We start from the raw sequence: 9,452 nt of genomic DNA on the forward strand, positions 1-9,452 counted from the left end.
GCCACAAAACTCTCATAACAATAAAATTACTTCACTTTCTTCAGAGTGTGTCTTACTTTCTCACTTGCGTCAAGATAGTTGTTCCAGACGCAAGTAAAACCAACAACGTAGATCATCTACAAAGAAAATCCCACTGAGTCTTCAGAAAAGCTACTGGTCTAAGAAGAGAACTCTCAAAACAAGCAGCCCATTTCTTTGAGGTGCAAAAGATTTCGAAACACTTCATTGAAGAAGATACTTTACCAAGAAGATATACGAGTGGTGTGTTAGTCACTTTTCTCTCATTGCTGAGACAAAATACCCGACACCCAAAGTTAAAGAGGGAGAGGTTTATTTGGCTTACAGTTCATAGAGGCTTCAGTCCATAATCTGCAGGCTCCAAGGCAGGATGGCAGAGGGGCAGCAGCTCATGGCAGCAGGAACAGGAAAAGCAACAAGAAATCACAACAGCGTCTTTCTGCTCCTTTATGTTTTTGTTTTGGTACGTGGGGATTGAACTCTGGTCCTTGCCACTTGTGAGGCAGGCGGTGGAACCACTGAACTAAATCTCCAGCCCCTCTGTTCCTTTAATCTTATTCAGACTACTGGGATTAGGGCGATGTCAAACCAATCACTCACGTGTAGTGGTTTAGTAATTGCACGTCCTTAATCCTAGCGTCACACATTCCAGATTTATCTACCTTTGAAAAAGACTGCATGAGGCTTGCAACAGGTGGCAAATCAGCTCAATGAAAAGCAGCTCAAAATCATTAGTCACTAAGGAAATACAAATTAAAACCGCAGTGAGATACCACTGTCCACTTTTCAGGATAGCCAAAATGAAAAAGTTTGACCCCGCCAAGTACTGGAAAGAAAGTGGGATTCTTACCTTCTGCTGGTGGCAGTGTAAAACATACACCCATCTTGGAAGTTGGTGTAGCAAGGTGAAAAGTTAACCATCAATCTATCATTTCACCTCTCCCAGCTGTTTGCTTTAGCGAAAACATAGATATGCCCATGCAAAGACTGCTCACAAGTGTTCCCAGTCACCTTTATTCAGAATAGCCCAAGGCTGGAACCAACCCAAGCATTCACGAGGCAGTGAGTGGGGAGACGACCAGGGTTTACCAGCAACATTAGGTCATGACTAACCCAATTGTGCAGCTAAGAATGTGCCCTTTATTATAGCCTAGCTGTACCTCACCAAACAGTTGTAGTTTGAGAGAAAAAAATAGCTAAGTGCAAAATAGACCTGGGTTGGATTCTGGAATAGGAAGGGAACTACAGTGCTAAAATTCGTGGAATTCAGATAAGGCCTGTGGTTTAGCTAATAATGTTATACCAGTGTGAATTTGTTGATTCTGATCATTTTGCTGTGAGTGTGGAGACGTGGGGGGGGGTTGGGTGAAGCCAGGTGAGGACAATATAGGAATCTGTGTTATCACTGCAACTTTTCTGTAAATCTAAAATTAAAAATAAAATGTTAAAAATATCTGCAGTAAAACTTTTATACATTTATACTGACATCACCTCATCATGAGAAGACTGGCAGATTTGCAGTGTTTGCCTATGTATAGGAAAAACCTATGCAGCACCTTTACCTTGGATGGTTCACTTAAGAACTTTTCCAAGAGGTAAGCAATGAGACTGTGTGCGAAGCCCTGTGCGCAGAAACACAAGGTTATCAGGCCAGCAGGGCTGACTTTACCTGCCTAGGGAGCCGTGGAACTGCGAGGGATATCACAACCCTCAGCAGCTGCCCTCACTGCTCAGTAGTTGACAGATAAAGTACCCAGCCCCCTCGGTCTTTATGGGGAATAACTTTGAAGTGTGGTTTACCCTGGCTTCCAAAGTTTCCCCAGTGCAATTAAACTCTAGCTGCCCACAGCAGGGAAAAGTATACCCATTACTGGCTGTCACCTTTTCTTGCTCCCCTTCTGGTGTTTTCTTCACCTCCCAAATAGACTTATACCCTTACTTCAGAGTTCGCTTCTAGGAAACCCAAACTCTGACAAATGCTAATGTGTTTATTTGTCTGGCATCACAGTGGATCATTTTGTCACTCCCCTGGCTTGGGTACCTCATTTTAGAGACCATTGCTCTGCTTTCTAACAAGAATTTCATCTTTCTGTCCAGTCCGTCCCCCCACCACCCCTCACCCCTGCTGACGCAGCTGCAGGTAATCACAATTATAAATGTGTCCTTTGGCTGTTGAGCTAAAATCTGGCTCCTTGTGACCTTTACCCTTTGACCCAGGCAGGGTCATGAAAAAACATGGAGATCTGAGGTTTGTTGACTGGGCCCTGCTGAGGCCTCCAGCAGCCCCTGGGAAAGGAGGCTACAGGACCTGCCTTAAGGGCTGGAAGGCAGGCTGCATTCCTGGAATCAAGCAGCTCCATGTTGGTTACGCATGAGACTTTTCCAGAAACCGTTTGGGGAGAAAAAGAGCTGTACAGCCAATAAAGAAATAAATGCTAGCTTCATCTCAGAAAACTCAGCTGAACACTCAGGCACTTAAACCTCATGAAATTTGTGTCAATTTATCGCATGGCTCTAGTTGCTGGCGGCCCCACAGTCCTGAAGGTAGCTGCTTGTCTCTGGCTTGACCCTGAGGCCTCCTCCTCAGGGGCAGTGTCTGTTCCCCAGGCATCTGGATTCCATTTCCCTCTCCCTCCCACTTCATAGACCTGCTGCAGCTCTACCCAGGGTATGGGAGTCCAACAGAAATGATAATGATGTGTGTTGGGGGGTGGCTTGTAGAGCTGCGAATAGAGCAGAGCCTCGGGGCACAGGGCCAGCGTTCCTGTGAGTTACCTCTGGGGGGTTGTCACAAGGAGAGGTATCAGAGGGCCATGCTGGGAATTTTATCAAAGCCACTGTGGTGGTAAATTTTATGTGTCCATCTGGTTGCCAGAGACTGGAGCAAACATTATCTGGGTTCTGTGTAAGAGGGTGCTTTGGGACAAGAGTAACAAGGCTGCCAGCTCAGGGGCCTCATGGCCAGTGGAGGACCTGCGTGGACACAAATGCTGAGCGGGGACTCTTCCTCCTGACTCTGGAGCTGGGATTCCCCTGCCTTGGACTCCAAAGCCAGCATCGGCTCTTCCTGGGTCTCGAGCTTGCTGGCTTTTTGCACTGGGGCCACACCTTGGGCTCTCCTGGGTCTCCAATGTGCTGGTTATAGATTTGGGAACAGCTCTGTCCCCAGCACCATGTGAGCTGATGCCTTACAAGTCTCTCTCTGAGTGTGTCTCTTGCTCTCTTCCTACTAGGTATGATTTAAAAAATGGTGAATATTTTAATTTTAAAAATGCCTTATAGTAAAAGACACAGTGCCACTAATCTCCCTTAAAACATTCTCCCTTGCTTTGAACACACTTAACCCATCCTTCTGGCCATTTTCTGAAGCAGTCTGGTTATCTCTTTTATGAAGATCAGTAGTTGCACGTTGTGGCTGCCTCTGTGTCCTGCTGATTCAAAGCAGTGATATTGTTTTTTTTTTTAATGGTCATTTTGACTTTAGGGAAGAGCCAGAAGTCACAGGGTGCCAGACCCAGGGAATAGGGTGGATAAGGACACATTGTAATTCTCTTAGGAGCCTGCCTTTCAGTTGGATGGCACCTGGCAGCGGCATTCACCATGATTGTTTTTCTTTTGTGGTACTTGGATGGAATCCAGGGCCTTTGCACTGACCTATGCCCCAAGATTTTTGTTAGGTTTTGTTTTAAAATTTTGATCAGGGTCTGTCTAAGTTGTCAAGTTGCCCAGGCTGGGCTCCAACATTTGATCTTCCAGCCTCAGCCTCCAGAGTGCTGGGATTGCAGGTATGTGATACAACATCCAGCTGCTCATTCACCACAATTTTGATCACAATTTGTAAAGATTGTCACAAAAGAGGACTTCCACAACTGAGTCAGAAAGTGCCAAGAAGGTTAGGATGTGTGTGATCGAAGTGAGGGGAAATATTTTGAGGGGGATTAATGTCTCAGTAAATTTTTAAATTTAAACTTTCACTGTACATTTTGATCACTCTTCCGTCTTTTTCACAGTTTCCCCCTACCCGGTCTTGTGAGCAGGGCTTACAGGACTTCCAAGATCACGTGTGTGAGGTGTCCTCTACTTTCAGCTTTTTGAGGTCACGCAATGACTGTATTGCTGGCATGGCCATCTCGGTCTTACACCCTCTCTGATCCCCCTGCACAAGGCAGAGTAGATAGAGCAAGATGTTGGGGGATCTTGAGGGAGTTGCTTCCCTCAAAGTTCATGGTGTCATGGGCCGGGGATTTAGGTCAGTGGCACTGCACCTGCCTCGCAAGTATAAGGTCCTGAGTTTGATCCTCGGAAACAAATAAAAAAAGTTCTTGGTGTCTTGAACAAGAACTGAGCAGGAAACTCAGAAAGAGTATCATGAGCAAGATTTATTAAAAAGGAGCAACAAGAGCAAGCGAAGGAAGTGACGGTCCACAGGGTGAGGGCGGGCCAGTGAGAAGAGGTCCTGTCCCAGCTGGGCAGCTAGAGGGTTTGTTCTATCCTGGGATTATGGGAGGGTCTATAGCTGGGGATTGGCAGGAGTTATGGGCCAATGGGGTACATGACTCAGCCCACTCATTGGGAGGGGGAGTTTGACCATAGAAAAAGCGTCCTGGCCTCAACTGGGGGCAGGGTGTCAAAACCGCAGGCCAAGGTGGTGTACTTTTATGGTTATGCACTCCCGGGAATCTTGGATGGGGTGCAGAGTCACTATTATCTGATGTTATTTTCTGATATTTTGACATAGTTGCCTCTGTCTGGTTTCTGACTTGCTGCGTATTCTTGTCTCTCGGCTTTCTGTTGTTTACTTGTCCTTGCTCTACTTCCTGCCTCAATTTCCCCATGAGAGACACGATTCCCTTAATTCATTATAGGTTGTTGAAGGCTGATGGTCTCAATTTTCCAGAACTGCTTCCTGCTGAGCACGGACATCATCCCTTACCGATCTTCCCGGGTTGAGGATTGTGGGGTCAGTTGGAAGATGTTGATATCCCCAGAGGCTCAAAAGACTGTGCTGAAACATTGCCTGAAATTTGGAAGGGAGGATTTGGAGAAGTTTGATAAATAGGCAAGATCTGCAAGCGAAAACACAAGCAATACAAAAACCTGTATAAACCGCCCTACTAATGACTGTGTCTGACTCTTGAGTGGTTTTAGAAGGGACCTTATCCATGTCTCTTCATAGAGTCCTTTGTTAAGGTCTCCATATACTTGTATTCATTTTTCTTATTTTTATGAAGTTGGTTTCTACTTCTTTTGAGTTGTTTGCCCAGAAGTGACACGTTTCATTTAGCATGGTGCAGATGCCCCCAGTTTGAATGGCAAGGCCATCTAATGTCCCCTGCCTCATGGGACCATTTCAGCTTGAGACTTTAGGCTTTCTTGCTGAGCCTCTGTACCCTCTACAGTAGTTTCCCATGACTGCTGCAGTGCCAAGGACAGATTTCTTATTGACATTGTAGCTGTTGTAAAATCCATGGGTCACAAGAGTACTCTTAATATTTTTGCCTAGATCTTTTTTTTTTTTTTTTTGGTACCAGGGATCGAACTCTGGCCCTTACTCTTGCGAGGCAGGTGGTAGAACCACTGAGGCAAATCTCCAGCTCTTCCTCTTAATATTTTTATCTTAATGTGGGTCTTTCTAGCACAGGGTTGTCTATGACAAGGACACCAAAAGATGGTATCTTTGATAGCCTTGGAACTACTCCTTGCTTTATTTAGGCCTAGTCAGCCCAAGTTCAAGAAAGGATCCACGTTGGCTACAGTCCCTGCCTTAATTACTTTTCTCGTTGCTGAAACAGAATACCCAACACCCAGAGTTAAAGGGGGAAAGGTTTATTTGACTCACAGTTTGTGGAGGTTTCAGTTCATAGTTGGCTGGTGCCAAGGCAGAGTATGGCAGAGGGGCACCACAGAGGAGGCAGGCAGAAGGCATCAAGCAGCATGTGACAAATGACAACAAGCGATCCGCTTTTTGTCCCTTACATCCTATCCAGGCTACTCACCCTTAGGGCAGGCAGCTCTCACACCCAAGGTGAGCCAGCCTTAATCCTAGATCACATCTTAATCCTTGATCACACCTAATCAATCCCAGCATTGCTTTTTTTTTTCTGGTACTGGGGATCAAACTCAGGATCTTGCACTTGCCAGGCAGGTGCAGCAACGCCGAGCTACGTCCCCGTTCCTTCAATCCCACTACTGCACAGATCCAGCCACCTCTGAAAAGCCCCATCTGTGACCTCATAAGGTTTTGAGGAGACATCTAGATATAAGCCATAACAGTCCCTGATGTAGGAAAAGAAGTGCTGTTATGGGCCAACATTAGGGGAGGGGCTTACCACTGTCCACCTTCGTGTCCAGGCAAAAGGCGAAGCCATTACATTCTGTTACCACAGAGGAAGATGCATGAGCCAGTTCCTTTTAAAGCAACAGAGGTGGTTTTTCCTTGGATCTAGACATAATGATGTGGTGATGGCTCCCCGTGGAGGAATGGAACATGCCAGAGTCTCAAGGACTCAAGAGCCCACTGAGGTAGGTCAAGTCCCCAGGAACTCACCAAGACACTCCTTTGTGGAGTGGCTACGTGTTATCTGGCAGGCCGAATTATGAGAAACAGAGAAAACCTACCAGAGAAGTAACTACTGAGGAGCTGACCACAGTCCAGGACTTCAAGAAAGATATCCTCAGATGGATGGTGTTGAACCTGAGGTAGTATTTAGATCCAGAAACCCCTCAATGAGTTGGCTAAATAATTATTTGTGTTATGACACCAAAAGAAGTCTTGTATTGTGAGGGTAGTATATTCATAGCAATCACTGTTATCTTTCAGTCCCCAGCAGGCTCCCCCATCATTATTATAATCCCACACACATTGCCATGACTCACTGCATAGAGAGACTGAGAAATCCTGTTACAGGCCTAGTGCCTTTAAAACATGGGAAACAGAGAGTGGCCTTAAGAGCAGCGATGGACTCTTTCTGAGGGCGCATAGCTATTGCCTGATGGAGAAGGCAGCCAGTTAGGATACTTAGGCTGAAGTCTTTCTCCCATTCCACTGTGGATAGTTTAATCACAGAGTGTGTATGAAATTCCCACTAAAGAGCCGAGTAGGTTTGCCTAACCCTCTGCTTTTAGAGGACGTGTCTGCACGTCCACTTCGGTGGATTGGAAACAGTCTGTGGCAAAACCAGCAAGCTCTTTTGTTAATGAAACTGGACAAATTTTCTAGCACTGAGGTTATAGGGGGCGAAGGGGTTGCATGAAGGCCTTTTGGAAGACAAAAGAACAGAAATAAGTAAAGCATTGTTATAAAAAGCCAGCACTTATTGGCTAAACATTTTGGGGATGTTGTATACATCTTTTAGAGGCAAAATCCTTTTTGACTTCCATAAAAAACAAAAGATGGCCATAAGTTTATTTTTAATGTTTATATTTTGGTACTGGGGCTCGAACTCGGGACCTTGCACTTGCAAGGCAGGCAGTGGAACCACTGAGCTAAATCTCCATCTCCTTGCTACAAGTTTAATAAATCTTTTCCCAACAGAGGGATAGGACATCGTGGGACAACCAAAAGTTCATGACTTGATATTTGACCTTCAAATTGTTACGTCAAAATGGAGTAAAGAAATGCTTATTGGGGCTCCCTTCTCTCCCCATTATGGCTATCGGTCTAGAGATGGTTGACCAAAGGTTAAAACTTAGTAAGCCATTCCCATACCTAAGGAAACAGATTTACTTACCCATAATGTCCAAGGCTCCCTGGGGTACTTCAGTGATGATGGAGGTGTTTTCTGATGGGAGCATTGTGAATTTCCTCAGACTCCTTCCATCCCCATCCACTGGGTTGGCATTTAAAGTTATGGCTGGCTGCATCTCTCTGGGAATGTGGGCAGTGGACCTTCCAATGCCATGGGTTGAGACCAGCATCTCGAAACACCGGACAGTGTCCAAGGGGTAGATGTGAGCATTCTTGAGCTCAGGGCCCAACAAGTCAGTATCTTTGTACTTGAAGCTAGAACCCTTTCTCTTTTCTCAGGTTTTTCCTTGGACCATCTGGACTTTAGAGTTTTACTGCTTGCAGTGGCCATTAGTTTTGCCTGTCTCTGATCTTGGTGCCTTCCTCTTTCGCCCTCTTTCTGATCCCGATTGTTGAACATGGAGCAGACCATATCCAGCAACTGGACCAAAGTGGTTTGAGATTTCAGCTGAAGTCTTTGTGGTTTCTGCTGGATATTTGGGGTGGATTGCCTAATAGAATGTCCCATGAGAGCCCTTCCCTCCTCAGAGGATGGGTGAAGATGATATACTTTGGGAAGGCTTCCTCTAGCTGGCTATGAAAGACAGCTGGATTTTCTTTTTTTTTTTCTTTCTTTCTTTCTTTTTTTTTTTTTGTACCAGGGATCAAACTCGGGTCTTTGCACCTGACAGCTGGATTTTCTTCCTTTTCTTGGGTAATCTCCCCCCCCCACTCTTTTTGTAGTTTACTCAGGTTTTTTTTTTTTTTTTTTTTGTAGTTTACAGGTTTTCTGCTACCACCTTAGCACTCATCTCTAGTCCTCCTATAGTACAGTAACCCCAGTTTGGATCAGTATGTGGTACAGTAACGTCTCCTGGGTGATTTCTCTTTGTATCTACCACAAACTGATGCTCTGTGCATCACCTTGCTTGCTCAAGGAGTCTTTGTTTTTCATCCAGTGTGCAACAAGCAGCTAGAACAAACTGCATATGTCACCACGAAAGGTTAAAAGCTAGGGATAACGTATGGAGCTCATCTGCAAACCCGGAAGGCTCCTCAGAAAATCAGCCTGAGTGCTCCTTGCATTGTTGATGTGTTTGACTGAAGAAGGACTTGGACTCAATCCCTTCTGCCCCAGTAACCTCCCAAGGCAGGATAGGCTGTGACCTGGGAGAGTAAGAAGCTCCACTCCACATATGTCCTTAGGACTTAATGTGGCCTTGGGGTCACTGGGAGGCATTTAAGGTGTCCTCAGCCTCGCCGAAGAGCTACCCATGAATGGGGTTCTGCGTTACTGGGGGAGGGCGGTGCATGTGCACTGGCTTGAGGATTATGAGGAGGTTGAGGGGTTTCCACTTGGTTCTCCTGAGACTGTGGTGATCTATGTCACGTGCCATTATTTCCGGGTTCTTCATGCCCTGCATGAATTCCGGATGTGAGTCCGCCGGTGACGGTGGTTCACGCCTGCGCAGATGAGGCGCTTGGTTCGTCAGAATGATGCAGGCCGGCATGGACCAATAGAAATGGGCCACGTCACCTGGATGACTATAAAGGCAGGCTCGCATCCGGCTCGGGGTCTTTCCGCCATTTTGAAGAATGTAGAAGAAACTCCAATAAAGCGTGCATCAGAAGAATCCTGAGTGTTGCGTGCTCCTTGCTGGCGAGGTGCGCGCGACAAGTGGTGCCGAAACCCGGGAGCGACGACCAT

This window comes from Fukomys damarensis, unplaced genomic scaffold (assembly GCF_012274545.1).
Source record: "Fukomys damarensis isolate Sample0158 unplaced genomic scaffold, DMR_v1.0_HiC HiC_scaffold_23, whole genome shotgun sequence".
Lineage (NCBI taxonomy): Eukaryota > Metazoa > Chordata > Mammalia > Rodentia > Bathyergidae > Fukomys > Fukomys damarensis.